The sequence below is a fragment of the Haliotis cracherodii genome, unplaced genomic scaffold (genome assembly GCF_022045235.1).
Source record: "Haliotis cracherodii isolate W230 unplaced genomic scaffold, xgHalCrac1.p SCAF_11, whole genome shotgun sequence".
NCBI lineage: Eukaryota > Metazoa > Mollusca > Gastropoda > Lepetellida > Haliotidae > Haliotis > Haliotis cracherodii.
The window spans coordinates 6,435,082-6,445,248 of record NW_027266266.1 but is presented as its reverse complement, the minus strand read 5'-3'; the positions used below and the strand labels follow the sequence as shown (position 1 = coordinate 6,445,248).

The 10,167-nt window shown below is 43.1% G+C and overlaps 1 pseudogene; it reads right to left on the bottom strand.

The window, feature by feature from the left end:
- Window positions 1–299: 299 nt before the first annotated feature.
- LOC139455320 (sulfotransferase 1B1-like) lies at window positions 300–6,439 on the bottom strand (annotated as a pseudogene).
- Window positions 6,440–10,167: the final 3,728 nt, after the last annotated feature.

Below are 10,167 nucleotides of genomic sequence, written 5' to 3'. Positions count from 1 at the left end.
TTCATAGATACTTCTTATGATATAGTCATAAAATCGACTCTACTTTTAGCAGCGATTGCGTGAACACAGTGATGCCAGTTGGCCCGTATAACACGTGGGTACTTACCTGTATACTACTGAATCCAGTTATAACTCTAAAAGTCGACGTGCTGTTGAAGCCGACGTTACACATTGGTCCCCTGATACTGGATTAATCTCTGCTTATTTTGGACGACAGACAACTCTACACACAGGTATTGTGATAACGAGGGTATTTATGAGGCACATGCATGTCGCCCTATGGGCATAGTCGTCTTGAACTCATAGTGATATACTCTTCACAAAAAGAAACGCAATACGGATATGTTTGGCCATAAAAGCAAAAGTGGCGAACCAAGAGGTGCGAAATGAAGAGGTTTAATGTGTTATAGTGTCAGTGACAAATTTCCCGGATTAAAATGATCACATCAAGGACATGCAAACCGTTGGGAAACACGTACGATTCGGAAAAACGCACCCAGTGCATTAACATCAGGGCCATGGCGCTGCATGTACTGCACGTGCAGCAGCACTATGAACGGTTTTAAAGTTCAGGGCTTTTGATTGTTGGCATCTGCGTCAATCGAGACGTGACAGTTCAACAACATGCCAAGATTAACAGAAGTGCAAAGCAACAACGTCATAGGCCGCTTGCAGGCAGAGGAATGCCGATCAGCTGTAGCCAGGGTTTTCAATGTAGTGACCAGCACCATCACAAGGCTATGAGATCGTTTTCAATAGTATGGGTCAACACATGATCGGCCAAGGTCGGGACGACCAAGAGCAACCATCCCCGCCTAAGATCGCTACATCCGACTGCGCCACCTACGTAAAAGGACGACCATAGCCACCTCAACCACATCCCAAATACACGGACTGTGCAGAATCTCCGACCAGACCGTACGAAACCGCTTTAGAGCAGTGGGTCTACGAGCAAGCATGGGTCTACAGACGTCGAGAACGTTACGTGGGTAACTGCATACAAGAAGTGGACAGGTGTGGTGGGGGTAGCGTTATGCTGTGGGCAGCTATCTCTCACCATGGCAGGACAGGTTTGGTCCATATCCGTGGCAACCTTACGGCTCAACGATACATCAACAAAATTCCCCTACTACACGTCCTTCCATTTGCAGCCACCGGCAACGTTGTATTCAAGCAGGACCACGCTCCACCGAATACAGCACGGATCACAAGAGCCTGTCTACACAACAACAACGTTGATGTTCTCCCCTGGACCTCCAGATCCCCGGATTTGAAGCTGATAGAGCACCTGTGGGATGAATTAGATAGACTGTACGCCGACGTCAACCACAACCCCAGACGTTGCAGCAGTTGGTTTTTGCGTTGCAGGCCGAGTGGGACACCATCCCCAGGAAGTGATTCGCACACTCGTTTCTTCCATGGGTAGGAGATGTCAGGCAGCTATCGACTCCAACGGGGGACATACGCTTATTGATGATAGTTGACCTTCACCTTTGACTTCTCCTATGTACCGATAACTGAGATTACTACAATCACCAAGTGTTCTCTCTACAACATTTTGGCTCAATGCCTTGTATGGTTCCTCGTATAGATATATTTTCCTACCTCACAATTTGTTACTGTTACTTTTTTTAGAGTATATTTGCAAGTTTCAGTGACATCGTATGTGCGACTTTACACACATTACCGCAAATGCTGCCTGTACATGGAATTACAATTTCTAAATAATATACTTGAAATTCTGTACGGATTCAGTAATACTGTCATGCATATGTAAATTTAATGCAAGAATCCTTCATTTGGTCATTCCATATCCGGTCAAATTGTTCGCTTTCAGCCACAGTGTACCAGTTCTTCCAGTCCCCAACTTCCCCTGAAACGAAGGGTGCGTGGATCAGTTTACTTTTACGCCGCTCTTAGCAATCACCTGGCACTATCACGGCAGGGATAGACATGGGGGGATTCGAACCCGGGTAATCGACGTGACAAAACGAACGCCTAAACTACAAAGCCCCCATGAAACAAAGAACTGTACTTGTGTTGCAAACATGTGTTTTAAACAGATCCCTTTCCTTTCCTTTCCTTCATTATATTCCACAAATTGTTTTAACATGGGGAATCTAACCCGGATATTCTGCGTGACGAGCTAAAGTTTAAACTCGCCATAGTCCACTGGTTAACTGGAAGTGCTCGGGAACCATGAAATAATACATAGTGCCGATGAGAGTTCTTTTTGGATCACAGAGCAATGTCGCCATGAACGATATATCGAGTTACAGGACTTAACTAGAGCATTTTGGAGACCACTATCTCGACAGGAAATGAACACACCTTTTCTGTAATAGCCAGCAGATCCCTCTTTCCAGAACTTCGCTACAGCATATTCCTCTTTCGCTTCCTTGTCTAGTTGTTTCATCTTCTTAAAGGAACAAGCAAACGCAACGTCTTCACAGAACTGGTCTGTAGACGTCAGGCCCAGAAATCTGGCAACGTTTTTAACACTCTTGACAGGGTCCTGGAAGCAGAGAGTGAGAGCTTTATGCAGAGTGTGAGAGCTTTATGCAGAGTGTGAGATCTTTATGCAGAGCGTAAGAGCTTATGCAGGTTAATATTGACACAGCGCCACCTGTCGTTGACGTTTCCCACTTTGTTGAAACCTTCTTGCATGGAAACAAAAGCTGCCAAACCATGGACCACATTCTGATTGAATTCGAACTCATAATTAGCGGATCTTTGTATAATAAAAGGTTGTAACTCTAGATCACATCATAGATTATTGGGCGGCCTCAGCCCCTCTACCATCACCAATCAAAAACAGCCGGATATAGTAGAAATAAGAATATTGATAAAGATCCACATTTAAAAAAGTGTATCGTAGTTTTGCCTTTGTTAGACTGTAGGTCAAGCATATCAGAGGTGCATCCTGATTGTTCATGACGTTATTCAAAATTCAATCTCAACTCTGAAATGGCGTTGTACTGTTGGCAATCACATTGCCACCCTATCGGGTACTCGTTTGCTACTGGGTGAGCAGTGATACATTTCGATCAACATTAATTACTTATGATACAGGGAGTCACAATACATATGATCTCCGTCGAGAGTGTTGCATAAACCTCAACTTCACAACATGCATGTACCCAAATACTGAGACGTGTTGGTATTTGATCACCTAATCTCTGACTACTGGAGTCAATATTCACAAAGTTCTGCGTCACCAGCATTGCATGTAGTGAGTGAGTCAGTTGGGTGTCTTTTAACAGTATTCCAGTTATATCACGGTGTGCCAGCCTATTGTGGGAGGAAAGCCCGAAGTGATGCAGGTCTCAGACGTTAACCACTTCGGTGAAACCCACGAGCATGGGCATGGTTCTGACAAACCTAGAAACGAAGCGAACCGGGATTCGAACCCACAATCATAGGTTTCTGGCATGCCCAAGGGACGCAACTCTGCACAGCGAATCGCGGCGACTTAGACGACTGAGCCACCTGTGCCCCCAATAGCATGTAGTGTCACTTTAGGACACTTGATTTGTTTCAGTATGTTGCGTATAACGCCGCTTTGAACAATATTTCAGTTTTATGACGGTGTGACAAATTGATTTGGGTGGAAAGCCCCAAGCGATGCAGGTCGTAGATCAACGAACACGGGTATGATAGTGACAATAATAGCAATATAATCAGGGCGAACTGGGATTCGAACCCATGTTCCTAGGCTTCCGGCATACCGAACTGTAGCACTTTATATTTGACGACTACCTCCCAACACTCCCTTTAAGACAACAAGCGAACTCACCATTTTCATATCCTCATAGAACATCTCAAGCACAGGTAGTCCTGGCGATCTGGCCAATTCTGCTTTCCATGTCAGGAGATAATCAGAGTAGGCCCCAAAACATACTGGAAATTAGATAACATTAAGCAACATTTCCTTAGACACGGACAAATTATAATATTACTATATTACGGACAGGGAACTATATATATTACTCGCATGAAAAGTAGTGTTCATGAGAACGCCAACACGCCAGCTCGTCGCAAAAGCTGACTTAACCGGGGATTGGGTAATCAGACTGTGGTCGTCATGCCTAAAGGCGTGGATCGTTTTTGTGCCATGAAGCATCGGTCTGTCTGGCACGGACTCAAATAATAACAGGCCGCTATGATATCACTGAAATGATCCTTAAACGTTTCTCACTCACATTAATGTTAACTGACATGTTTGTGTAACGTTACGGTAGGTCTTAAATTCGCTATACATCTAACTCCTGTTAAATAAACCAGTTGAATTAACTTTGTTAAACGTATATAGATTCAATACTTACTTTTTCCGTACAAAAATAGTTCCGTAAATTCTTCTAGGTCTCCTTCAAAGCCGGCAGGTGCTACAGTGTCTCTGTACTGATTGAAAAAGGACACACAGACATCTTTAGGATTGCGCATGATCTGGATACACTTGACCTTCTTCTCTACGACCTGTTTGGGGAGCATGCGCAGAGGGAGGTGTGTGCTAAGGGTTCGAGGAGCCGGCAGTGCGTCTGTTCCTTCTTTGTAAATGATTTCGAACTCCTGAGTTTCCTTAACTTCCTTTCTGTACTCAATGACCCCACTTCGGAGCATCTCCACGACTTCCCACAACCAATGAGTGCCTGCAACATGCGTTCAAATAAGATCAGGTATCAAATGACATGTCTACAGAACAAGAAGCGAACCCACTTTGTCTAGGTTTCTCCACTCACCGCATTTTGGATACGCACAGATAATGACATCGTCGTCATTCAGCTCGATCTCTTGTATACTCTGAAGCCTCTTTTCAGCAGTTTCGCCTTTCAGTATAAAGGGTGGTGGAACAAACAGGTACAGGCCGTCAAACACCATGCAGTCAAAGCCATGACCCTTAGAGTTTCTCAGCTCGTGGACGCTGGAATACATCACCTGGTATCATTGCCATTGTCCTCGTTGGTAATGTGAAACAAATTATTAAAGCAAACAGGTATTTTAAATTAAAGAACTTTATTCAAGAAATGTGAGGAGGCCATGGTCAATTACATAAATGGTAATACATGTTGAGTTATTCCGATTACATTGTCTCAGAAATATTGCATGGTTAGTTATTGCAAGATTTTGTATTGTACATGGATCAGAGGAAGTCAGCTCAAAATATTAACACGATGAGTAAAAATAAAATGTTTGACAAATATATTTGCCTAATGGCATTTAAAGCATTGCAAGTCATAAACTGAAGCTCATCTTTAAAAGTGTTACAGTTACGTAATTCACACACTCGCAGTTCCACTTTGCTTTGTGTATCGAACCAAATGATTTGTTTCCTGTATGTCGCATCCTTTGTGTGGTGGCTGTTTCACGCTGCACTATTGCAGCTATGTGACTATGTGTATGAACAGGTATGAACCAGGAAATCCAGTGATTGAAATCATACACATTGATCTGCGCAACTGGAATACGATGATATGCATTAACCCTGACGACCCGCTCCCGTTTGTCACCCCTTTCGACAAGCATGGATTGCTTAAGACCTATTTTTATTCTTCCGGATCTTCACAGGGGCACCCATCTATGAATGTCACCTGACACAATCAAGCATGTTCATGTATATATCTGTATAAACAAATTCATGAGGACGCTTCGTGACGACCCATGTGTACCCACGCCTGACATTACACACGAGAACGAAACTACTTTCCATCACCATGTTATACCAATATATAACACTACGATAAAAACACCACCACGTTCCTAGTTATTACTGTGTATAACTAGCGCAGCAGGACGACGACGCAATCCACGTGTTGCCAGTCATAAATCACACTGGCGGTGACACTGCATAATTATACGATGACCGAATGTAACAAAAGCACACACAGACCAACTTGGCTGAACTAAATAAGACCGACAAATGCATCAGTCAAGGAAAATCTCCAATGACCGCACACAGGATGAAAGTAGGCCACACATATAAGATGAACAAGCATCCAAGAGTGAACCATACACATTCGGGTTCACCAGTGTAAACTGCAACAAAACATTCAGTGCCCTGTTATATTACATTTGCATATTAAGATTATCATTATGGCTACACAATGCAGTATTGAAAAACAACTGGTGTGTAAAACAATGTTATGTCTCTGTCCTTAATCAAGGTCGCAGTATCTGATGTCAGTGGCGGGGATCTTGTCTTGTATGTCTCGCAACATCTTGAATTACAGGTCACCATACGGATGTATGGAAGGCATTATTGTATTAACGGGCATCACATGCGATTGCAATATTGCTTCAATCAGTATTAAACACAACTTACATAGGAAGTGCTTCACTGGTCTGGTCTGTGGTCATGGCTGTTTGATTCTTATCAAACACTGACACAGTGTTTAGCCGGATGTCGAAACCCCCAAACCTGCACAATGAGGTTAGGTATCATGTGTGCCAATGAATATGTGAGTGAATGAAAGGCATGCGAGGCCGTTCAGGGTTAAGGGGTAGCGCATGGCGAGGATCAAGCCGCCGAGGTAAAGTTAACCTCTGAAATAATGAATTAAAACTCAAGCCTACTGACAGGTCAAGCAGTTTTGACACCAATAGGTTACTCTGCTGTTATTAAGCATTTCAATCTCGCCGGATCAGGTCATTCAGAGTCGTGAGGGCCTTCACTATTGCTGACTCTTCTTGGTGTGTCCATTGTCTGTCTCACTATCACACAACTTTGTGATGTTGTAGTTCCTGTAAGAACGAATAATCGCTACATTTCTTATGCCCCATAAGGATTACCCAGGAAGCAACGGGTATGCTTGTGTAGAGGTGACGTAGTTGATCGGGTGGATAGACTCTGTGACTTGATTGATTGTGTCTCAATGTCCCCGAGCACGTCGACCACTCATCGTTATAACGATCTATATTCGTCTGGTCCACTCTTCTGCTGTATGAGGGCCGCATATGGTCTTCTGTATTGTTGTACAGTAGGAATACAACAGATGGTCCTCTATTTGACTGTATGGGGGCTACAGATTGTCCTCTATTTGACTGTATGGGGGCTACAGATTGTCCTCTATTTGACTGTATGGGGGCTACAGATTGTCCTCTATTTGACTGTATGGGGGCAGCAGATTGTCCTCTATTTTACTGTATGGGGGCTACAGATTGTCCTCTATTTTACTGTATGGGGACAACAGATAGTCCTCTATTCTCCTGTATGAAGGCAACAGGTGGTCCTCTATTCTCCTGTATGAAGGCAACAGGTGGTCCTCTATTCTCCTGTATGAAGGCAACAGGTGGTCCTCTATTCTCCTGTATGAAGGCAACAGGTGGTCCTCTATTCTCCTGTATGAAGGCAACAGGTGGTTTTCTATTCTACTGTATGGGGACAACAGATAGTCCTCTATTTTCCTGTATGAAGGCAACAGGTGGTCCTCTAATCTTCTGTATGGGGACAACAGATAGTCCTCTAATCTACTGTATGTAAGTATATGCTTTGCCCAGCATTGAAAATTATTTTTGTCATATCCCGATACGTGAGATAAATGATTTATTGGGGAGGAAACGACTTCAGTGCAGCTTTCCAAGCACGTATATGATACACCAAGAAATATAGTCAGGCACGATTTGTGTATTGTGACGAGAAGACGGGAGACAACTTCACATCGCCAAGCGAGTGCAATTGACAGCTAGGGTAGAATTCATCCTTATTCTTGACATTACTTTTTCCACGTATACAAATGTCCATGAATAGTGAAGAGGACGATTAGTATTATTTATATATGGGCATAGAAGGGAGGGACAATTATTAATGCCAAGATGGATGTGCCGTACATTATAAACACTGGATGTAATCACAGTGTGCAAAATACGCATAATGTTGGAAAGCGCACGTAGAATCTCCGACTCTCTCTCTCTCGGATGTTATCAGCTCACACACAGGCAATATTAATTTTAATTGTTATTGTTATCATAAAATATACCCATTACACACATACACACACACGCACGCATACACACACAGGCACGCAAGCACGCGCGCGTACGCACTGCCACATTCCTGAATATTACTGTAACAGATAATTCTATAAAGGTATAGCCGAGGCGTGGAGGTTTGATAAAATGAAGCAGTTTGACGAAGAGTAAAAGCATATGCATCTATCACTCTGGAAGGAAGCATCTGGGAGGTCCTTGAAGAATACATCAGTGATGTATTGATGCATCAGCATTATGTGGAGGAAAGCCCGACACGAAGTGGAGAAAGCCCGATGTGGTGTGTTTGTCTCATGTCCATATGTAAATAATACTAATCGTCCTCTTCACTATGCATGGACATTTGTATACGTGGAAAAAGTAATGTCAAGAATAAGGATGAATTCTACCCTAGTTGTCAATTGCACTACAATTGGCGATGTGAAGTTGTCTCCCGTCTTCTCGTCACGATACACAAATCGTGCCTGACTATATTTCTTGGTGTATCATATACGTGCTGGTAAAGCTTCACTGAAGTCGTAAACGGCAATGACAAACATTATTTCCTCCCCCATAAATCATTTTATCTCACGTATCGGGATATGACAAAAATAATTTTCAATGCTGGGCAAAACATGTACTCACATGTACTTATCCTTGTATACTTAATACACTCCGAACACTTTAGCTATAGACGTGAAGTTGGAACTACAACGATCGTGCTCTCGCACATGTTTCTATAGAGGACAGACATGTGACCTGTCTCTACAACTGCAGGGGCTGCTCGTGCCAGAGCCTAGGATGCACCTGGCAGACCACGGGTAAGGTGGCCTGTTCAAGGTGAAAAGTTGGTGACATAAATCATGATGAATAAACAACTGATTACCAACAAATTTAGCCTTCGGCAGGCTTATATCCACGCAAAAAGGCTAATTTGTGAAAATAAAATTCATTTGAATAAGCCCCCAGCTAATCCAAAGCTGGGATTTGTTTTATTTCCAAACACATTTATACTCACATTACACACTATACATGCTGTCACAACTTGCACAACGCTATCAACGAGACTCCGATGCAAGCAAAGTATATCTCTAAGTATTTACCAAGGAAAGAGTTCAAACTTTTTCATCTTGTGAGGAGTAGCGTATGATCCAGCAGATTATCCAACTATACTCACCACCTTCATGACCTCATAGTGCAGGGTGAGTACAGGTAGGTTCGGTTTTCTGGCTTCTTCTCTCTGCCATGTCAGCAGGTAGTTTTGGTAGGATCCAAACAGCACTGAAAACATACCGGTTAATGGGAAGTGACAGGAGGTGAAACATTTTATTTTAAATAATCTTTGGCATCCATTCTGCACGCAACTTACATTTCCCCGACATAAACGCCTCTGTAAACTCCACGAAGTTACCCTCGTAGTCAATGGAAGGTAATATGTTCTTCTTGTGGTTGAAAAAAAGTATACATACATCTTTAGGATTGCGCGTGATCTGGATACACTTCCCACAGCCAATGGGTTCCTAAAACAGTAAAGCCCAGACAATCTTTTTCCAGAAATTGTAACTTCAAATTCAAACATTTACAATTAATTATTATGGGTGGGGGTGGGGAGTAGTGTCCTGTTGTACAATGTTTCCACTTTCTTCAGAAATTGATCTGCATGTGCATTTTGATATCTTTTGTGTAGGTAAAAACATATTTCTATCATGGTTTGGAATTTTCTGAGGACATTCCGCAGCGGGCTCGTGTCCCAACGTGAGGTGCTGATAACTTTTAGGTTATCACCCCGGTTCAATTACTGGGTTGCAATACGGCAAGAGACTGACGCCGGATCACCACCACGAGGTCGGTCCAGTACGAGCGAGCTCCGGCTGGTGTGCGTAACACTGTGTGTAAATATCGGCCACTGACTGATAGTGGAGAAGTTGATCAATGGTCCTTCGTATATGTTGTTTCCCAAAGGGTCATCGTGACACTAAGATATCATTATGTGGGTCACTTCTCCGAATCAGCCAGTAGCCCCTTATATATAGTGAATGGGCAACTTCACCTAGCCAAGCGCTGACATAGCTGTTTAGAAATGAAGGGCGCACTGTGTGACTTGGCAATTGAGTTGAAACAAATATTCACCAATGAGTTAGTCGTAGTGCTTTAACCACTAAGGCTATTCGACCGCCCCAAGTGTGAAATATACTACACACACAA